The sequence below is a fragment of the Pseudophryne corroboree genome, chromosome 11, assembly GCF_028390025.1.
Source record: "Pseudophryne corroboree isolate aPseCor3 chromosome 11, aPseCor3.hap2, whole genome shotgun sequence".
Lineage (NCBI taxonomy): Eukaryota > Metazoa > Chordata > Amphibia > Anura > Myobatrachidae > Pseudophryne > Pseudophryne corroboree.
In genome coordinates, this window is record NC_086454.1 from 132,141,999 (window position 1) to 132,165,494 (window position 23,496).

Sequence of the window (23,496 nt, forward strand, 5' to 3'; positions counted from 1 at the left end):
GTCATACAATGCCATTATTTCTTGTATACAGATGTGTCCTCTTCCATCCTTGCTGCAGTCCTGCTAAACAGCCCTTGAAGTTGCTCCGTGCCGTGCAGGGACTCGAGCGTCTTTTTGTGTTGTTTTCCGTAAATATGTGTCTTAGATGCAAAGTAACATATTAGGACACACCGCAGCTTCTGCTGATTAAAATGATATGCAGCATGCCCAATGTATATTCTGTGTGTAAAGCCACGTTACAATTTTTCCATTTTGTATGCAAATACAAGGATTCAGTATGATATCCCGGCGGTCAGGAGACTGACCCTGGGATACCGACAGCCGGAATACCAGTGGTGTGCGCAGCGTGTCGTCTCGCTGCACTAGCCACGCTTCGGTCCCGGACGCAACTTTCGATCACCACAGGGTTCCACCCCTAACTCCCCCTCCCCTTTGGTGGTGTTGTGGACCACCACCCGAGTGGGGATTCCAGCTGGCGGTCAGGATTCTGACTGCCGGCATTTCACCAAGCCTCGGTATACTGACAGCCGTGATCCTGTCAGCCGGCATAATGAATGCCTCCCAAATACAGTTGCAGTCACACATACAATATAGGCATGCTGCATATAAGTTTAATCTGCAAAAGGTGCTTGTGCGTCCTTTTTCATTACTTTGCGTGGAGAGGGGTCCTGGACTGCACGCCCTAGCTTCTTATAATGGGATGTGCTTACCTTGCTGGGATTAAGTCCCAGCAAGGTAGCACATCCCATTATAAGTAGCTAGGGTGTGCAGTCCAGGCCCCCCTCCACAATATAATCTATATTATGTGTGTGTATACACACCTGAGGGCTTGGGACGCCCTCATTTTGGATTGGCGCATTTAGCGCCCAGCATGCCTGCTCCAACACCCAGCATCCGCGGGCAGCAGCGCCAGTAACTGGGCCGGGGTCTTCTGCTGCGGGACAGCCAGGCAGCGCTCCGCCTCCTCCCGCAGCCGCTTCCGGATCTGGAGGGTGAGTTGACCGGGTTCCTGCGTGCAGGGAGCCGTGACGAGCGGCAATCCTCTCCCGCTGAACGGATACAGTGGGAGGGCAGATGATTGGAGGCCCAGGTGCACTGCGCTTTATTCCACTAGACCACCAGGGCAATAGCCGCAGGGCAGGTTGGCACTGTCCCTGGGATCAAATATCTGAGGGGGAGGGTGCCCAGCCTGCCGCCCCTCCACTACCCTTGGGGCTCACTGGTAGCTTTGCTCATGGTCTGCCCTAGGGTTGTTCGTCGTCCTCCTCTCTGTCCCTCCCAGAAAACGCTGAGCAGCCATTTTAGCTCACATGCTGGCTGGGAGTTGCTGAGTGAGGAAGGTCTGGCCTCATTCTCCCCTGTACCCAGCTCCAGTGGCCAGGTTCAGTCTCTTTACCCTGCCTACTGGTTTACCATAGGACAGTTGAGTGTCTTGGCCCACTTTTTCTTGTTTTATTTCAAGCATTGTGTGGCTTAGTGTGTGTGGGTGTGCTACTGCAGTACATGTGGTTGGCTTCTCATCCCTTATACAGAGCCTAGGTCTACAGGGGGTGCCCCAGTGACAGACCTAGCTTACTTACTGTGTAATTTACCTGGGTTGAGTGCTTCCTCGTTGTCACCCTTGAATTGTATACAAGTGTGTGTCTGTTTCGTTTTAACAATGTCATCCTGAGGAAAAAATGCTTGTTACACCTGAGCCTCCCACTTGTCGTGTGTGCTGCAATATTCACTCTTCACAGAATTCCGCGGACCTATGCACTGCATGTGCGGGAGCTCCACCGCAAGCTGATCCGACAATTACACCTGTCATACAGGAACCGGCTTGGGCGACCACTCTCACACAAGTTATGTCGCAACTGGTGGATCGCTTAGCTATGCCACAAGTATCGCCACCGGATCCAGCACAGCCTGGTCCCTCTGTGACAGGTCAGTCCTATCCGCTTCCTCCTCTCCATGTTGAACCACCTTGGCTTCACACATTGGCTCAGTCGGTTCAGGGCCTTTCTCAGTTCTCAGCCTCCATGCAACAACTTATGGACAGGGACAGACGTCCCAGACGGGCTCATGCCTCTAGCGACACCGCTGCATCTCCCAGACTGAGATTCAGAGTTAGAGTCCCCTCATTCAGATCAGGAGAGTGGGTCAGGGGGTTCTGATCTGGACACCTCTTCTGGTCTGTAAAACTCCCTTTCGGTGGCAGAGGTGGACGCTCTGGTCAAGCAAGTACGTCTGATCCTTGATATTGAACATCCAGCTCCCACGTCCAAGACACCGGTTTTCAAAAACCCGAAGATAGATTCCATACAATTTCCTTCCTCAGCACAATTGGAGGATATGTTGGAGGGAGCTTGGGCCAAACCAGATAAACTGTTTCAGCTCTCCAAACGATATCAGTCATTCTGCCCATTTACATCTAAGGACAGGTCCCTCCCCCCCACCAGTGGACGCACACGTGTCATGCCTGGTACGTTCATCAGTTCTGCCAATTCCAGATACCTCTTCTCTCAAAGGTCCCACGGATCGTAAGTTAGACACGTTCCTCAAAACAGCTTACATGCACACATGCAGGTGCAATTATAAGTCCGGCATTGACCTCGGCCTGGATAACTAAGGCTATTGCTTGTTAGATGGAGCAACAACACCAGTGTCTGTCGACTACTGTTATTAGAAAACAGTTGTTGGTCCTGGTGGGGAATATTCAGATGGCAAATACCTGCCTTGGCGAAGCTGCCCTGTCTGTATACAGCTATCCTTACGTCTAAGGTTTCGGCTTCAACGGTTGCGGCCAGACGCTCATTATGGATCCGTACTTGGAGAGCGGATCCATCCTCCAAGAAATCTCTGGAAACTTTACCTTTCGCAGAGGATACCTTGTTTGGCAAGGAATTAAATTACATTGTAAACTCACTGGCGACTGCTAAAACCGCCTTCCTTCCGTCAGTAGCGGCCCCTAAACCGAAACCTTCCTTTCGCCCCTTATGTTTTCAAGGAAGGGCTAAGGGCCAGACCTCCTCCTATTGCCAGGCCCCGGCGAAAGGTTCCAAGTCTCTCACAAAACAGCCTTGGGCTACCAGACGCCCAACCACCAAACCTGCTGACAGGCCTCCCCCTGGGGGATCCCAGGGTGGGTGGCCGACTGCTATCCTGTGCCCCACGATGGTTGGACATCACGACGGACGCCCGGGTCAGTGAATTTGTCACTCATGGATATGCCCTGACGTTTTGGCGCCACCCTCCAAGAAGATTCTTCACAATGGGGCTCCCGGGGGATCCCGGAGAGGCAGCAGCACTACAACAATCAGTCGGCTCCCTTCTCTCCGCCAAAGTCATCGTTCCAGTACCAATGGAACAAAGGAGACAAAGTTTTTACATGTCGCTCTTTTTGGTTCAGAAGCCGGACGCTTCGTATCGACCCATACTCAACCTCAGATAGTTGAATTGTTTACCTGCGGGTCCCCAAATTCTGCATGGAATCTCTCAGAACTATAAGCTTGGCTCTGGAACCTGGGGATTATATGGCATCCCTGGATATCCAGGATGCATATTTACATATTCCAATTCGACAATGCCACCAACGGAATTTCCGGTTTGCAATCAAGGACAGTCATTACCAATTTCGAGCCTTGTCTTTCGGCTTGTCCACGGCTCCACGAGTCTTCACAAAAGTTACGGCAGTGATTGATGCCCATCTCAGACGCACCGGATTACGGATACTACCCTGCTTAGACGACCTCCTGCTTCTGGGAAAGTCCCAGGCGACGCTCTCTGCACACGTTCACTCAGCAGTGGAGATTCTACAATCTCACGGGTGGAAAATCAACTGGAAAAAATAATCCTTGATGCCCTCGCAGACAATCATTTAGGGGCGTTGTTAAATTCCGAAGTCCAATGAGTGTTCCTGCCTCCGGACAAGATCAAGGTCATTCAGACCAGAATCCAGACACTTCTCCGTCTGCGCATTGTATCGTTTCTCGCATGTATGAGGGTTCTGGGTTCAATGGTGGCGACGTTCGACATGGTGGAGTACGCCCAGTTCCACTCTCGCCCTCTGCAATTGGAAGTCCTTTGCAAATGGGACGTTTTGCCATTTCACATTCGCTCACAGACCATTGTCCTCACCCCGGAGGTTTGGCTGTCATTGACGTGGTGGCTCATGCAAGCAAATCTCGACAAGGGACGACCCTTTTGGATTTAAGACTGGACCGTGGTCACCACCGACGCCAGTCTTCGAGGGTGGGGAGGAGTCTCAGAGACTCTCACGTTCCAAGGTTGCTGGACTACCCGCGAAATGAGCTCCCCATCAAAGTCTTGGAATTAAGAGCAATACTAGACACGTTACTTTCAGCTCAATCTTTCCTGTTTGACCAGCCAGTCAAAGTTCAGTTGAAGAACGCGACAGCGGTGGCATACATCAACCGCCAGGGTGACATTCGGAGTCGAGGGGCCATGCAAGAGGTAACCAAGATTTTCCCGTGGGCCAAACAAAATCTTCCAGCACTGTCAGCGATGTTCATTCCCGTGGTACTCAACTGGGAAGCGGACTTCCTAAGTCGATTTAAGATATTCACTCGGGAGAGTGGAAACTCCACCCGGCGGTGTTCGACCAGTTGGTGTCTCTGTGGTGAATGCCAGACATAGACCGCATGGCATCCGGGCAACAACAGGCAGGTCCACCGACTCAGCTCTCGCATGAGAGATCCTCAAGCGTTCCTGCTGGATGCCCTAACAGCCCATTGGTCATTTCCCCTGGTGCATGCTTTTCCTCTGATTTCCATGATTCTCAGACTTCTCCGGAAATTCAAGCAACAGGGAGGCATGATGCTTCTGGTGGTTCCAGATTGGCCACGTCGCCTGTGGTATGCAGATCTCAATCTGTCCATAGACGCCCCATGGTGGCTCCCAGTTCGCCTGGACCTTCTGTCACAGGGACCCTGTGTACATCCAGATCCCATACGCCTTGCTTTGACGGCATGGCTTTTGAGTCATCCGTCCTGAGACAAAAGGGGTTCTCCAGGATGGTCATCAAAACAATGCTTAATGCCAGGAAAGCCTCATCTGCCAGGCTCTATCACCGTACCTGGAAAGCATACTTTTCCTGGTGCACAACCCATCACTTCAGCCCGCGGTCTTTTAGATTGCCTCGTCTTTTGGCCTTTCTCCAGTCAGGTTTAGATCTGGGACTCCGGTTGTCGTCCTTGAAGGTCCATGTCTTGGCGCACTCGGTGCTCTTTCAAAAACAACTTGCGAGCATTCCAGACGTCAAGACTTTCCTTCAGGGAGTGCTTCATGTGCAGCCGCCATTTGTACCTCCCAGTGGCTCCATGAGGCCTTTCCCTGGCCCTCAGGATGTTGCGTACGGCTCCCTTTGAACCCATGGACTCAGCTGACCTACGTTGGATCACGTGGAAGACCTTGTTCTTTTTGGCTATCTCTTCGGCGCGCAGAGTTTCTGATCTCAGTGCCTTATCCTGGCGCTTGCCCTACCTCGTGTTTCACTCAGACAGGGCAGTCATTCCCACTCTGCCAGGTTTTCTTCCTAAAGTAGTGTCTCGATTCCATCTGAATCAAGAAATTGTTATGTCTGCCTTTAACAGTGGTTCCTCCTGAGGATGCTTCCTTAAATTTAGTCCGCGCTCTTCGCATTTAGGTGAACAAAACCAAGGCTATACGATGCTCGGACTCCCTGTTTGTGTTAATAGATTCCCACAAACGGGGGTGGCCGGCGTCCAAACAGACCTTGGGCGGATAGCTTCGGTTGACCATTCAACACGCTTATACGGCATTGCACCTTCCCCCACCTCTGGGGGTCAAAGCGCATTCCACACGTGCTGTGGGTGCTTCCTGGGCGGCCTCTTGTGGGGCTTCGTTAAGTTCTACGCGTTCAACACCTTTGTGTCACATGATGCTGCCTTCAGGCGTAGGGTGCTGAGCGCAGTCGAGGAGTGGCACCGCCCTTTGGGGGACAGCTTTGGGACGTCCCAGCATTGAGATTATACTGTTTCCCCCTAGTGGACGAAAAGGAAAAGAGGATTTATCTCTTACCTTGGTAAATCCTTTTCTTTGAGTCCATAGGGGCCACAGGACGCCCTCACTGACACACCTGACCTGCGGCTCTGAGTTCCTATGTGGGCGGTGTGTGGCCAACGATCTTTGCAGTGTCTCTCTGTGTATGGTGTTCTTCCTTCCTCTCTTTCAGCTCCTGCCTTGGGCTTGCTACTAAAACTGACGGGCCCGAGGGCGGGGCATAGAGGACAAGGGAGGCAAGGCCTATACCCAGCATTGAGATTCTCCTGTACCCCCTATGGACTCAAAGAAAAGGATTTACCAAGGTAAGAGACAAATCCTCTTTTTTAACACCTATATCACTTTGTATTTGTTTTATAATTATATCTAGCATTTTTCACACTTCTTTTACACTTGTAACACTAATCAGCTAACCACACTTTCTAACACTCTGACACCTTACTGCTGTCCTCTTTTAAACTCAGCAGCTTCTGTCAGTTGCCTAACACTGATCTCTCACTTCTATCCTTTTATCTGTGTGATGCCCTGGGGTGGTATGGCTGGAGTAGTTTGGGGGTGCTCTGCACCCCAGAGACGAACCCTTATAGTGTTAGGGACCTGTCCGACGAGGTCACCGTGAAGTAGGTGGGAAGGTTCATATACTGGCCAATATATGCCAAGAACCTCGACTATTATGGTTGATATAATTTCTCTTACGTCCTAGAGGATGCTGGGGACTCCGTAAGGACCATGGGGTATAGACGGGCTCCGCAGGAGACATGGGCACTTAAAGACCTTTAATGGGCGTGAACTGGCTCCTCCCTCTATGCCCCTCCTCCAGACTCCAGTTAGATCCTGTGCCCAGAGGAGACTGGTCACACACTAGGGGAGCTCTACCGAGTTTCTCTAGAAAATAGACTTTGTTAGGTTTTTTATGTTCAGGGAGACCTGCTGGCAACAGACTCCCTGCTTCGTGGGACTGAGGAGAGAGAAGCAGACCCACTTTCCTGGACTGATGGGCTCTGCTTCTTAAGCTACTGGACACCATTAGCTCCAGAGGGTCTGAACACTGGTGTCGTCTAGCTGTTCGTTCCCGGAGCCGCGCCGCCGTCCTCCTCACAGAGCCGGAAGATTTAAGCCGGGTGAGTATAGGAAGAAAGAAGACTTCACAGGCGGCAGAAGACATCAGAGCTTCGGAAGGAACCGCGCAGCGGTCGCGCTGCGCGCCTTTGCTCCCGCACACACACTAGGCACTGCATGGGTGCAGGGCGCAGGCGCCCTGGGCAGCAAGGAGTACCTCATAAAAACGACTGGCAAGCTAAATACAGTGCATTACAGGGTATTTGAAACCCCCGCCAGTATAAATATTAGCGGGACCGAAGCCCACCGTCGAGGGAAGGGGGGGGGGGGGGGCTTCGTCCCTCCGCTCTAACCAGCGCCATTTTCTCCACAGCTTGGCTGCAGAGACGTTGCTCCCGGACCCTGCCCTGATACGTGCAAGTAACAGGGTACAAAACGAGGGGGGGGGGGGGGGGGGCACAATATTTGGTGCTGATTTGATATATATATTATATATATAAAACATGCTATACAGGTCTGCGGTATTGTTATATTTCAGACTGTGGCGGCGTTGGGTGTGAGCTTGCAACTTCCTCTCTGTCTCTCCAAAGGACCTCCTTGTGGTTCTGTCCCCTATAATTCAGTGTGTGTGTTGGGGTGTCAGTACGTGTGTGTCGACATGTCTGAGGCGGAAGGCTATTCGAGGGAGGAAGAGGAGCAAAATGTGATAGTGACTGCGTCGGCACCACCGACTGCTGATTGGGTAGACATGTGGAATGTTTTGAATGCAAGTGTGGCTTTATTGCATAAAAGATTGGACAAAGCTGAGTCTCAGAACCAAGCATGGAGTCAATCCATGGATATTGCTGTGTTTCAGAACCCATCAGGGTCCCAGAAACGTCCCTTTACCCAGATAGCAGACACTGATACCGACACGGATTCCGACTCCAGTGTCGACTATGATGAGGCGAGGTTACACCCACGGGTGGCCAAGAGTATTCAGTACATGATTGTAGCAATAAGGGATGTATTACATATCACAGAGGACCCTTCTGTCCCGGACACAAGGGTCTGTATGTTTACAGAGAAGAAACGTGAGGTAACGTTTCCCCCATCTCGTGAACTGAACGCGCTATTTGAAAAGGCTTGGGAAACTCCAGACAAGAGGCTGCAGGTTCCCAAGAGAATTATTATGGCGTATCCTTTCCCCTCACAGGACAGGTTACGGTGGGAATCCTCTCCCTCGGTGGATAAAGCCTTGACGCGGTTATCCAAAATGTGGCCCTACCGTCCCCGGACACGGCGACACTAAAGGATCCTGCGGACCGCAAGCAGGAAACCACTTTAAAATCAATTTATGCGACTACAGGAGCCCTCCTCAGACCGGCAGTTGCGTCGGCATGGGTGAGTAGCGCGATTGCAGCTTGGGCAGATAACTTGTCATCTGACATGGACACCCTCGACAGGGATACTGTTCTGTTAACTTTGGGTCACATCAAAGACGCAGCGTTATACCTAAGGGAGGCTGCGAGGGATATTGGCCTCTTGGGATCAAGGGCCAATGCCATGGCAATTTCAGCTAGGAGGTCGCTCTTTTCGTGGTCCCGAAGCCGGACGGTTTGGTCAGACCGATTCTAAACCTAAAATCCCTAAACCTGTATTTGAGAAGATTCAAATTCAAGATGGAATCACTCCGAGCGGTGATCTCCAGTCTGGACGGGGGGGGGGGGGGGGAGTTTATGGTCTCACTGGACATAAAGGATGCATACCTTCATGTCCCCATATACCCTCCACATCAGGTTTTCCTGGGATTCGCTGTACAGGATTGTCATTACCAATTTCAGACGTTGCCGTTTGGGCTTTCCACGGCCCGATGATTTTCACCAAAGTAATGGCAGAAATGATGGTTCTCCTGCGCAAGCAGGGGGTCACAATTATCCCATACTTGGACGATCTCCTGATAAAAGCGAGATCAAGAGAACAATTACTGAAAAATGTGGAGCGCTCTCTGCGGGTGCTACAACAACACGGCTGACTTCTAAATTTGCAGAAGTCGAGTTGGTTCCGACAACTCGGCTGTCGTTCTTAGGCATGATTCTGGATACGGAAAGACAGAGGGTTTTTCTTCCAGTGGAAAAAGCTCAGGAAATCCAGACCATGGTCAAGGCTCTGCTAAAACCAAAAAGAGTATCGATTCATCAATGCGCTCGAGTGTTGGGAAAGATGGTGGCGGCCTACGAGGCCATTCCGTTTGGCAGGTTTCATGCAAGAGCTTTTCAGTGGGACCTACTGAATAAGTGGTCAGGGTCCCATCTCCAAATGCATCGGTTGATATGCCTGTCCCCCAGGGCCAGGATCTCTCTCCTGTGGTGGCTCCAGGGGGCTCACCTTCTAGAGCAGGGGTGGGCAATTATTTCAGCTGGGGGGCCACTTAACACATTCTATCGAATATTCGAGGGCCGCACACAAAATATCCCCTCCCTCCCTGAGCACGCACAGGTACAAGGTATAACAAAAACACACACAGGTGTAGGTGGGTACAGGGGCCCTCATTCCGAGTTGGTCGTTCGCTAGCTAGTTTTAGCAGCCGAGCAAATGCATAGACGCCGCCCACGGGGGAGTGTATTAAAATAGCATCCTGTGCAGCAGAGCGCCTGCAAACACATTTTGTGCAGAACAAGACCAGCCCTGTAGTTACTTATTCTGTGCGATGTTTGCTGCGACGAGTGACACAGTAATGACGTCAGACACCCGCCCTGCAAACGCCCAGACACGCCTGCGTTTTCCCAAACACTCCCAGAAAACGGTCAGTTGCCACCCAGAAACTCCCACTTCCTGTCAATCTTCTTGCGTCCGCCAGTGCGACTGAAAGCGTCGCTAGATCCTGTGCAAAAGCACGCCGGCCATTGTACCCGTACGGTACGACGCGAATGTGCATTGCGGTGCATGCACAGTTTAGCCCCATTTTGCCTTGATCGATGCGCTGCGAAAATCCGTAACTCGGACCCCCAGGGGTGTGTCACAAAGCGTCAGGGGGTGTTCACATCAGGAAGGTAGGGGTACAGGGTGCCATATACACTGAGGTAGGGGTACAGGGTGTCATATATATATAGAGGCAGGGGGTACTGGGTATCAAACACGGGGGGGGGGGGGGGGGTACAAGGTGTGGAACACATACACAGGGGTAGGAGGGTACTGGGACACACACCAGGGGTGAGGGTGGTAGTGGGGGTCACTCACACAGAGGTATTAGGTACAGTGAGTCATACACATGGGGGGGGGGGGTAGGTGGGTACAGGGCTCCCAGGGTGCTCACCTCTCTCTGCACCAATCCACTGAGTTGCAGGACGTCACATGCGGTAACCAGGTACAGGCCAGAAGATCAAGTGCTGTGCAGTCCATGGAGCCGCACCGCCAGTAATTTTGGGTGTGATGCGGAACAGTGACTGGGAGGCCAAGGTCTGCTTCCTCCTCCCTGGAGCATGGAGGGTGTGGGGGACGCTGCCGCTGTTCCTCCATGATGCAGAGCCGGCCGAGGTGGTTAGCCAGGGAGCAGGAGACAGCCGGGCGTCCAGTTGCCCAGATGATCCGCTGGCCGCATCCGCTTCTGCCCCTGCTTTGGCTCTGCCCCCGCACCGCCCAGCGCCTGACGTCGGAAAGGAAATCCCGGTCAGCAGCCCCTGTGACGTGACCGGGATTTCCTCAGCGGCGCCGCGTCTTTGAGCTGCTGTAGCGCAATGACCAGCGGCTCAGCTAGTCGGGCCGCTTGTCATTGCGCACTGCTGGGGGACAGCGGGCCAGGCAGGATCGGTTCGCGGGCCGCATTCGGCCCGCGGGCCGCATGTTGCCCACCCCTATTCTAGAGGGTCGCAGGTTCGGAATTCAGGATTGGGTTCTCGTGACCACGGACGCGAGCCTCCGAGGATGGGGAGCGGTCACACAGGGAATACATTTTCAGGGAATATGGTCAAGCCAGGAGGCTTGTCTGCACATAAATGTGCTGGAATTAAGGGCCATATACAATGGCCTGAGACAGGCGGAGCACCTTCTTCGCAACCTACCGGTTCTGATCCAGTCAGACAACGTCACAGCCGTGGCGCATGTAAACCGACAAGGCGGAACAAAGAGCAGAGCAGCAATGGCAGAGACCACCAGGATTCTAAGCTGGGCAGAACATCACGTGAGCGCTGTATCAGCAGTATTCATTCCAGGAGTGGACAACTGGGAAGCAGACTTCCTCAGCAGACACTATCTCCATCCAGGAGAGTGGGGACTTCATCAAGAGGTCTTTGCAGAAGTGACAAGTTGCTGGGGACTCCCTCAAATAGACATGATGGCATCACGCCTCAACAAGAAGCTTTGGACGTATTGTTCAAGGTCAAGGGACCCTCAGGCGATAGCGGTGGACGCGTTGGTAACACCATGGGTGTATAAGGTGGTCTATGTGTTCCCTCCACTTCCGCTCATCTCAAAAATATTGAGAATAATAAGAAGAACAAAGGTTCAGACGATACTCATTGTTCCAGATTGGCCTCGAAGGGCCTGGTATCCAGATCTTCAGGAAATGCTCACGGAAGATCCTTGGCCTCTTCCTCTCAGAGAGGACCTGTTACAACAGGGGCCGTGTGTGTTCCAGGACTTACCGCGATTACGTTTGACGGCATGGTGGTTGAACGCCAGATCCTATCTAGGAAAGGTATTCCAGGGGAAGTCATCCCTACTCTACTTAAAGCTAGGAAGGAGGTAACGACGAAGCACTATCACCGTATCTGGAGGAAGTATGTGTCTTGGTGTCAATCCAAGAATGCTCCTAGGGAGGATTTCCAGCTGGGTCGTTTTCTCCATTTTCTACAGACAGGAGTGGATATGGGCCTGAAGTTAGGCTCCATTAAGGTGCAGATTTCGGCATTTATCAATATTCTTTCAGAAGGGATTGGCTTCTCTTCCAGAAGTGCAGACTTTTGTAAAGGGAGTACTGCACATCCAACCTCCTTTTGTGCCCCCAGTGGCACCGTGGGACCTTAACGTGGTGTTACAGTTCCTTAAATCACATTGGTTTGAACCTCTTCAAACTGTTGACTTGAAATTTCTCACTTGGAAAGTGGTCATGTTATTGGCCTAGGCTTTGGCAAGGCGGGTATCAGAATTGGCGGCCTTGTCTCACAAGAGCCCCTATCTGATTTTCCATGTAGATAGAGCGGAATTGAGAACTCGTCCTCAATTTCTACCCAAGGTGGTTTCGTTGTTTCACATGAACCAACCTATTGTGGTGCCTGTGGCTACGGATGTCTTGGAGAATTCCAAGTCCCTTGATGTGGTCAGGGTTTTAAAAATCTATGTAGCCAGAATGGCTCGTATTAGGAAAACAGAGGCACTGTTTCTCCTGTATGCGGCCAACAAGATTGGCGCTCCTGCTTCCAAGCAGATTATTGCACGCTGGATCTGTAACACGATTCAGCAGGCTCATTCTACGGCTGGTTTGCCGTTACCAAAATCGGTAAAGGCCCATTCCACTAGGAAGGTGGGCTCATCTTGGGCGGCTGCCCGAGGCGTCTCGGCATTACAGCTTTGCTGAGCAGCTGCTTGGTCGGGGTCAAACACTTTTGCAAAGTTCTACAAGTTTGATACCCTGGCTGATGAGGACCTCATGTTTGCTCAATCGTTGCTGCAGAGTCATCCGCACTCTCCCGCCCGGTCTGGAGCTTTGGTATAAACCCCATGGTCCTTACGGAGTCCCCAGCATTCTCTAGGATGTAAGAGAAAATAAGATTTTAAACCTACCGGTAAATCTTTTTCTCCTAGTCCGTAGAGGATGCTGGGCGCCCGTCCCAGTGCAGTCTGAAATTGCAATAATTGTACATAGTTATTGATAAGGTACACACAGGTTGTGTTGCTGTTTTCTGTTGTTGTTCATACTGTTAACTGGTTTACTTATATACCATGTTGTACGGTGTTTTTGTGGTGTGAGCTGGTATGTGTCCCACCCTTGATTAACAAAATCCTTTTCCTCGAAATGTCCGTCTCCTCTGGGCACAGTTCCTGTAACTGGAGTCTGGAGGAGGGGCATAGAGGGAGGAGCCAGTTCACGCCCATTAAAGGTCTTAAAGTGCCCATGTCTCCTGCGGAGCCAGTCTATACCCCATGGACCTTACGGAGTCCCCAGCATCCTCTACAGACTAGGAGAAAAAGATTTACCGGTAGGTTTAAAATCTTATTTTTATTTGTGAATGGTGCACCTGCGCCCTTGTTCCTATATTATAGTCAATACTTTGCATCTAAGACACATTTTAGCGGAAAACCCCCCACAAAAAAGACGCTCTGCTCTACCAAGTTACATGGCACTCGTGTTATTTGTAACGCGACTTGTATCACATGGAACAAAGATGTAATAGGACACATCTGTAATTCTAAAAGCAAATACAGGTTACCAAGCAGAAAGGTTTTTTTTTTTCCTTGTATGTTATGACTGTAATGCTAGACCGACTGGCTGGCCAACTGAGCGGCCGATTTTGTAAAATATACACATTTACCAATTGGCCACTCGATATGTCTGGCCAGACATCACAACTAGGCAGGCATTTAAATTTGCCCGCCCAGTTGTGATATTTGTTGTCATTCCTGCACCAGTAATAGGTCGGTCACTTGGCCAGATGTACCAATATACAGTGCATTCGGAAAGTATTCACACCGCTTCAGTTTTTCGACGTTTTGTTATGTTACAGCCTTATTCCAGTATGGAATTAATAATAAAATCACATGTACATAAGTATTCACAGCAGTTGCCATGAAGCTCAAAATTGAGCTCAGGTGCATCCTGTTTCCACTGATCATCCTTGAGACGTTCCTACGGCTTAATTGGAGTCCACCTGTGGTAAATTTAGTTGATTGGACATGATTTGGAAAGGCACACACATGTCTATAGAAGGACCCACACTTGACAGTGCATGTCTGAGCACAAACCAAGTCAAAGGAATTGTCTGTAGACCTCCGAGACAGGATTGTCTTGAGGCACAAATATGGGGAAGGGTACAGAAAAATATCTGCTGCTTTGAAGGTCCAATGAGCACAGTGGCATCCAACATCCATAAAAGGAAGACGTTCGGAACCACCAGGACTCTTCCTAGAGCTGGCCGGCCATCTAAACTGAGCGATCGGGGGAGAAGGGCCCTAGTCAGGCAGGTGACCAAGAACCTGATGATCACTCTGTCAGAGCTACAGCATTCCTCTGTAGAGAGGAGAACCTTCCAGAAGGACAACCATCTCTGCTTCAATCCACCAATCAGGCCTGTATTGTAAAGTGGCCAGACCTAAGCCACTCCTTAGTAAAAAGCACATGACAGCCTGCCTGGAGTTTGCCAAAATGCACCTGAAGGACTCTCAGACCATGAGAAACAAAATTCTCTGGTCTGATGAGACACAAAGATTGAACTCTTTGGCATGAATGCCAGGCATCATGTTTGGAGGAAACCAGGCACCACTTATCACCAGGCCAATACCAACCCTACAGTGAAGCATGGTGGTGGCAGCATCATGCTGTGGGGATGTTTTCAGCGGCAGGAACTGGGAGACTAGTCATGATAGGGGGAAAGATGAATGGAGCAACGTACAGAGACATGCTGGATGAAAACCTGCTCCAGAGTGCTCTTGACCTCAGACTGGGGCGACTGTTCATCTTTCAGCAGGACAACGACCATAAGCACACAGCCAAGATATAAAAGGAGTGATTTCGGGACAACTCTGTTAATGTCCTTGAGTGGCCCAGCCAGAGTCCAGACTTGAATCCGATTGAACATCTCTGGAGAGATCTGAAAATGGCAGTCCACCAACGCTTCCCATCCAACCTGATGGAGCTTGAGAGGTGCTGCAAAGAGGAATGGGCGAAACTGCCTAAAGATAGGTGTGCCAAGCTTGTAGCATAATATTTAAAAAGACTTGAGGCTGTAATTGCTGCCAAAGGTGAATCAACAAAGTATTGAGCAAAGACCGTGAATACTTATGTACATGTGATTTCTTATTTTTCTTATTTTTAATACATTTAAGAAAATTCATGTAAATGATGTTAAAAACAAAAAAAGACTACCCCCTCAAAAACTACAGTACTACTTTTCACCTGTAGGTGGCATTGAGACAGACACAATGTTATACCCCTTTTCCACCTACGAACACAGGTCGCAGCCGGGAGCCTGACATGGGAGCTGCCCGGCTGCGACCCGTGCTCATCCTCTTTCCCATCAGCCGTCACCAACCCGGCATATTGCCAGGTTGGTGACTCTGCTAGTGACGCGGCAGGGGCGGCGCTGGGAGATCACATGATCTCCCAGCGCCGCCCTTCCATACAGTGTAAACGGGAGCTGTGTCGCATAGACACGGCTCCCGTTTACACTACAACCCTACCCGGATCATTCCCGTGTCCTACCCAGGTAGATAGCCGGGTAGGATTTACGGGTCACTTGATCTGGGTTTTTGCGGGGGGACCCTTTTCCACTTGCAAAAAACACAGGTAAATGCGCGCCCCCGTGCATTTACCCATGTTTTTTGAGCTAGTGGAAAAGGGGTATTAGGGAGGAATGAAGCTCATAGAACTTGTGCTGGTGTCATTTGATGGAAATCATGAATAATTGTATTGTATTACACCAGCGCAGATAAATAGTAGTAAAAACAAACAGAATTTTTTTTTAAAATGAAGTAGTAACACTGCACATATAACCACAGACCGCTGAATACTGGTTGCAATTGCCGATGTACTGATGTTATTGTTAATACCTCAGCTGTCTGTGGTTATATGGGCAGTGTTACTACTTCATTTAAAAAAAAAAATTCTGTTTGTTTTTTTATTGTATATCCTTGCTGGGATTATTTTAATTATTGTGATGTGTCGTTTATTAAAAAAAATAGTATTACCTCTAAACTTGTCCCCACTATTAAATTCAATCTTAAAACCTGGGACTCTCTCTCCCTGAAGAAAGACCTCACTACTACACCCTCGCCCTTGACCCCCATCTGGCAGAATCCTATGTTCCCTCCTGGCCTCTCAGTTACGAGGTCCCGGCCTTGGGTAACGCTGGGCCTCAAATTCCCAACTGATTTCGCCAATCGGGGCCAATGGTTGTCTCTACCTGACCTTCAACAAAAAACCCCTTCGCAGCCACTTAATCCCTTCCAATTCCTACAAATACGCCATTTTCTAGGCTCCCTCCCCCCCACCGCCTTACTCCGCCCCCCCCCCCATTTGAAAGCCTATGCATCAATTCCCATTCCTCCAAAGGCGTAATCTCCCAACTTTACTCTCTCCTACTAGACTCCTCCCTTCCCCCCTCTCGGCCCCATGAGCTCGCATGGGAACGAGACCTTGGGCCCCCACCAGAAACTGAAGACTGGGAAGACATGAGACTAGAGATTGCTAAATGCTCCATCGCCACCGCTTTTAAGGAAACGTCCTATAAAGTTTACTATCGCTGGTACTACACCCCCGACCGACTTAATAAATTATTCCCGTCTTCCTCCCCCGTGTGTTGGAGGAACTGCGGGTCCAGAGGCACTATGCTTCACATATGGTGGACCTGCCCGGTCATTGTGCCCTTCTGGGACTTAGTCCACTCCCTTCTCAACTCGCTCTTGGAGTCTCCTGTGCGGAAGGACCCTTGGATCTCTTTACTATGTTACCCTCCCCCGCTCCTCAATAAACTCTCCCAAAAATTGGCCACACACATTCTAACGGCAGCAAAATCATTGATAGCTCTCAACTGGAAGAACCCCTCCCCACCCTCCCTACTGTCCCTTAAAACTAAAATTTGGCACATTGCCTCAATGGAAAAGATTACTTACTACCTCCACGACCGGGGCCACATTTTCGAGCAAGTTTGGGCCCCTTAGCTTGTGGCCGAACGCAGATAGCCGATCCCCCCCCCCATGCTCCTGGCCCTCCCCGTAGACCCATGGACACCTCCTATTATCTCTCCTTCCGACATACCTCCTTTCCTTTTCTTCCCTTTCTCTCCACTCTCTCTCTTCCCTCTGTCCTGTCCGCTCCTGTCTCCTCTTTGATCACCCTCTTCCCTTTTCTTCCGATCTTGTCATTTCCAGGATATATGCCATGTACGGACTTTACTGTGATTCTCTCTCTCCCCCCACCCCCATCCTCTTCCCCCCCCCCCATCCTCTTCCCCCCCCCCCCCCCGAATTCCACATTTGAAGTTTATTGTTCTCCCTACACCGACTAACCCTGTTACTTATTTGAAAATTTGTGGTCAATAATGGACGCTGGCTACGTTGGCCACCTGTCCCATGTATTTATGTAATGTTTTATCTATGTGCCCAACCACATATAAATAAAGAATTAAAAAAAAAAATAGTATTACACTATGTTATCTTCATTTCTCTTTCTCAAAATCTATGACACTCGACTAAGAGAAAAGCTGACATTATCCTCCCCAGTATTGGAATAAGTATCTTTGAATATATTTATCTGCGCTGCTGTAACTGTCTCTTTACCCTGTTGTATTTGAACTATTGGTGGAGGGCTGGAAAAACCTCTATTTTTGAGACTCCGTATCACTAGCAGCATATTGCGCACAGAGATCTAGGTGCTTTTTCTGGTTTGCATTGGAAGCTTTTGCCCAGATTTTTTTTTTCTTTTTTTTTTAATGTAGCCGCAGACGGGTCAAGGGTGCCCATGCTGGCCTCTTTCCACCTTTGAAAGTGCCTACAGTGGGTGCGTGAGAGTCAGAACTGGACCATAGATCAGTGGAAGAAGGTGACCCGGCCTGATAAATAACATATTCTTTTTACATCATGTGGACAGGCCGGGTGCATGTGTGTCATATGCATGAGGAAGAGATGGCCCCAGGATGTACTCTGGGAAGAGGGCAAGCCGGTACATGAATTGTGATGCTCTGGGAAACATTGGGTCCTGGGATTCATGGGGATGTTACTTTGACACATACCACCTACAGTATTCCCTGTTGGCATAAGCCTCTTTCAGCAGGATAATGCTCCCTGGCACACTGCAAAGTTGTTGAGGAATTGTTTAAGGATTATTGCAAAGAGTTCAAAGTGTTGACTTAGCTTCCAATTCCCCACATCTCAATCCAGTTGTACATCTGTGGGATGTACTGGGAAAAGCAAACCAGAGCAATGGATGCCTCACTAACAGGGTTTAAAGAATTTGCTGCTAATATCTTGTTGCCAGATCCCACGTTCAGATGTCTTGTGGAGTCCATGCCTTGACTGTTCAGAGCTTTTTTTTGACTGCACAAGGGAAAACTGTTAGTCAGGTGGTTTTAATGTTGTGTGTGTGTGTGTGTGTGTGTGTGTGTGTGTGTATTTTGGTACTCCTGTTCCTTTTTCTGTTAAGTCCAGACGGTCTTCACTGGTGTAGTCAGTTATGGTCCCTTCCTATGGTTTTGGTTGGTATCTGGATGTGATCATAGTTTTTCATGGCAAATATTTTCCAGATAGAGGTTCAGAACCAAATACACCATAGTCGAGTTCATCCACAAAATTAGTGTCATCACAGTGGAGTTGACTAGCTGCGCTCTGGTTCCTGCGATGGTGTGCATTTGATGACTGAGGATTTCTATCCTGTCCCTTTTTCAAGGTTTTCTCTGTTCCTTCTGGTCAAGAATCTGTGGACAGAGTACCAGTTGAGGTTTCCCACATTTCTTATTTTGTTATGTGAAGGGATGTCCTTAAGTCAGATTTTTGTGGCATCATCAACGCAATAGTGTTTATCCATTCCTATATTACCTTCGGTGTCTCACAAGCTCTGCTCTTCCTCTTGATTATTTCAGTTGCCAATGGTACTGCAGGATGTGTTAGAATTACCTCATCAATCCTGTCCCATGCATACTGTTATTGGGTCTCCTCTTTTCCTGTTGAAAACATGTTTTCTATGTTGGAGACTATTTTTGCCTTCATATTTGAGGCGTCTTTGCGCTCTTGCTATGTATGTTTATGCCATTTCATTGTCTGAGTAGAGACATTGGTATCCTGTTTTGCTGAAGTGCAGAGCACATGGACACTTTCTGGATTTAAGTTCAGGCTCTAGGACTCAGGGTGGATGCCTCTTTTTGGTCCCATTGATAAGCCTTTTGCATACAACTCATTGGAGATGCTGTCTCACGGTCTCAGCCAAGGTAGCATTCCTATGTTGTACATGGCCATTATGGGGCCACAAGAGGTCCTTCTGGAAGGCATTAGTGTGGTTTTCTAATTTCTGATGTGTTGCTTGATGATTTATGAGCTTGCTTCCACCTAAGGGATATTTTCCATTGTAGCCTGCCTGTCAATGTTATGCCTATGGCATATGTGACACCTATAGGGTCTGGAGCCATTTGACATGGGTTGTAATAGGAGTCTCCACTGGTGAAAACAGAGTGGTTGATTCAAAGGTTGACTTCAGAGCTTGTAACCATTCGCTCTTTAGCTTAGTTTCTGTTTCCTGTGTTTCACCGTGCTTTAAAGGTTACGGATCAATAGATCTACAGTAAGAAGGTCTACAATCAGGTTGACCTATGAAAGGTCGACACAGAAAAATTACAACATGGAAAATGGTCGACACAGGAAGAGGTTGACACCATTTTTGCAAAAAAATGAATAATTGGGGTCGTTTTCACTGTCTGAGCATGTGGACTCCCCAATTAGTGCACCGCATCCCCTTGTATAGCTCGCTTAGCTCGCAATACTTCGTTCAAGGAGCCTCACCCCACATTGCTGCTCTCGCCACAAGTTACTATTCCCAATCATAGTCCACTTGGATGGTAAAGTATGAAAAAGGAGAAATAAAACCAAAGTCATGTCGACCATTTGTACCTGTCGACCTTAAGCACTATTGACCTTTTCATAGGTTGACCTAATGACCATGTCAACCTAATGCATGTTGATCATATGGTGTTGACCTATTGACTGTCTAACTAGACACTGTAGACTTATTGACCTCATATGGCTTTAAGAAAGTTAGGTTCACATGCTGGACTCTCTGTTGCACCTTGTGTTTTCAGTACTGCAATAGTCCTTGTGCAACTGGTTTTCCCAAGTATGACATGCTGGTTCTTCTTTCCTTTGCATGATTTGCACCCATAATGCACAAGTTTCTTAGCTGAACCTACTACTTGGTCTTAGATTTGGCATGCATTGGGTCCAGAACGTGGCTTGACACTGATCTGGTTTGGCCCTGTCTGCATTCCATGGCAAGTTTTCCTTACTTTTCCTGAATATTAAGCACTTACCTTTGGGGCTTTTTTTTATGCTTTACAACCAACAAGAACATTTAAGAATTTCTATTTTCCTCATTCATCATCGCTCTGGCTGGTGCAGAATAAGAAGTTGGGGAATCTAAGTTTGTGGAAGTAACTACCTACACTCTTCCGTTCTGTAATCATTAGCTGGTGGAATTGATGTCATACCAGCAGTATTACACTATGATATGTTTTGTCTTTTTTATGTCATTTTATATGGACAATACTATTGGAAAATCAAGCGGATTGTTTGAACAAAGATTGTACAAAGTACCTTATTACTGGAATTTTTTTGAAGCACAAGTGAGATGTATAATTTCTTTTTTCCTTATTGTTTATAAGTTGGTGACTTATTCTTTAGTCTCGTGCTGCCTCGTAGTGCAGCACCATAGGAAGAATAATTTTTTTACATAATGTTGAATAGCTATTCAATCAGCCATGCTGTAAACCCACGAATAGAGGATTTCTGCTCGCTCCTGAGCTGTGAGAAATAAATCTGACTATAATAGTGCTGCGATGCTAGTTGTAGACTTTCCGTGTGTGCTATTAGTATCGTGCCCAGCACTTTTACCACAACTAAACCCTGGGTATTAAGTGTGATAAACTGCATTTCCCGACTTAAGTGCTGGGCATGATGAGGACAGTAGAATAGCTGTGGCCATTAATTTATCGAACTAGTCAATATTGAATTCCCCTCTTGGAGTCTGTACTGGCTTTTTCTTTTCCTGTCCTTTTTGGTAGTCCTTGTTGGTTATTGCCTTTATCAGGACAAATCCTAGTTGCCCATTTAATTTGTAGGCCACCGTGCATAGTGGTTTAGTAAGGCAGAGTTACTCTACTGTAGGCGTTCGCCCATCAGTCTTGGTTTTCGCCTCCTGTTGTGTCCAGACCCTGTTATCCCGTGCTATGGGCAAATTCCAGCTTTATATTGGAGGTTACCAGTTGTTGATTGACGTATATACAATTTACATGTCTGTAAAGTATGGCAATGTCCTCCAAATAGGATGTAATAGAAAAGACCATTACCTTTAAAGTAATTTCTCTGTATCCATCTGGAGACACTGCTTTCCGTAGGCATTTCCATAATGAGTGCAGTGTGTGTGGAGCGCATGGGCCCCTGGGTCCATGGGGCCCCACACTGCACAGTGGAGTCCCACTTCGGTGCTGCTGATGCCAGAGAAATCACTCAGAAAATGGTACGGTAGTCATTTTCCTGCTGATTTGAGCATACTTAGTACAGATTTGTCTTCGGTAACATTGTGGGAACCATTTTTTCTGAGACCAGTACATGCGTACTAGAAATTAGTCTCCATGAACACGGTGGGTGCCATGTTTCCAGAGACCTGCACATGTACAGTTTACTGCACCGCAGAGAGCAGGAGGCCCTCAGAGAGGAGTCTACACACAGGTCTCCTTCTCTCTTAAGACACCTCTGCTGCTTTCCCTCCCCCTTTTTTCATTCTTTTGTGTTCACTCTTGTTGAGTATGATTCTATTTCAGTAGGGTCTTGTTTTTTGTTTTTTTTTGACTCTTCTATGGGCTTGTGAAGTTACAACTCATGTCGCATGTCCTAAGGGGATGTAGAGGGGGAGGAGCAAGGATTAAAAACAAGTTTTGTTTGAATTTGTGCCTGCTCTTAGTTTGGTGCCCTCTACACACTGTCCTCCAGGTGGAAATGGATTTAACTGTCCGTACCAAAATAATCTTTTCATCAGGGTGTCCTCCCATGTCCAACCTCCATTTTTAAGCCTTATTGTTTATTTGGTCCTTTCTGCGCTTCACATGCCATCTTTTTTGAATCACTTGATTTGGTGGATCTGAATTTTCTAACCTAAACAGGGTTCTGAAATAGTGGACCATTCTTGTATATATCTATTACTAATCGTTCCCAAAGACAGCGATTCTTCCACCAGAGTTTAATTTCAACGAAAGGTAGTTTTGCAGTTTCAGATTTGGGATTCCAGCATTTGCTCCTAGGGACCTCCTCTTTGGTCCTTTTTGGCATTGTAGAGACTGTAAGTCCAACCTATTTAAATGTTGGCTTTAAATCCCTCAGCTGGAAGGTGTCTATTCTTTGTTGATCCCATTGTCTTTGCAAGATAAGTGTCTGGATTGGCTATCTTATCGTGTTTTTGGTCTTTTCATTTTACATGAGAACAGAGCTGTTTTAAGCACCAAACCTTTGTTCTAGTCCACGGTGTTTCATCTTCCTTTTGAACCAGGATATTGTTATCCCTGCTCTAGGACAAGATCTTTTCTCATGAAGTAGGGGATCCTTCTATGTACTTAAAGGGGGGTACTCACGGAGCGATATTCTAAGCAATCTGACTAGATTGCTTAGAATATCAGCATGATCGCTCCGTGTGTAGCCCCCTCAGCGATAGCGATGCGCGGCCCGCACATCGCTATCGCTGCTGCTAGATTGGCCTGCATGCAGGCCAATCTAGCGGGTCGCTCACTTCACCCGCTGGGTGAAATGAGCGCCCCCCCCCGTCTCCCCCCGCACGCTCAGCACAGATCGCACTGTGCTGAGCGGCAGGAGAGATGTGTGCTGAGCGGTTCGCTCAGCACACATCTCTCCTGCATCGGCCCGTGGGTACTGGGCTTAAGTCACAGATTGTCTTCTGTGCATTGCCCTAAGACATAGTCTTCTGGTTCTTTGCGATACACACCAGATAAAAGCTGGCAGTAAAGTGATGGGTAGATGGACTACAGCCACCATCAGACAGGCGTATACATTGAGTAAGGCTCCAGTTCAAGGTAATATTGCAGCCCATGGATCAGCACAACATGGGTCCTCAGTATAACAGCTGTGTCAGGATGCAACACAGTCTTCCATCCATCCATTTTTTAAGATGGATCATGTGTGCACTGACTGCGACAGCTATGACGCAGAGTGTATGGACAGGGCTGTATGGTCACATAGATGTGCACAATCTTGCATACTGACAAATGTACGCAGTTTTTATGTGCAGACAGTTTGGTTGCTATTGTGAACAAGTTGAGTTTGTTTAAGCTGATTCTTTGTATTAAATTCTGCAGTGCGGTTTCAACAGGAATCCAGGACTATTCCATTTTGTGTGGAATACAGTATACGGGTCTACTCGATGGTAGTCGGAAGTGCCGACGGCAGTTTACAACTTTTTGTGGTCGAATCAGGATTCAAGCTATTCAATGTGGCTGCCATTTTTCTGACTTG

The 23,496-nt window shown here is 48.5% G+C and overlaps 1 protein-coding gene across 2 annotated transcripts in view; it reads left to right on the forward strand.

Annotated features, from left to right (window-relative positions):
• Window positions 1–23,496, forward strand: part of SCYL1 (SCY1 like pseudokinase 1) — a 179,565-nt gene that overhangs the window by 17,721 nt on the left and 138,348 nt on the right. The gene's annotated exons all lie outside the window — the stretch shown is intronic.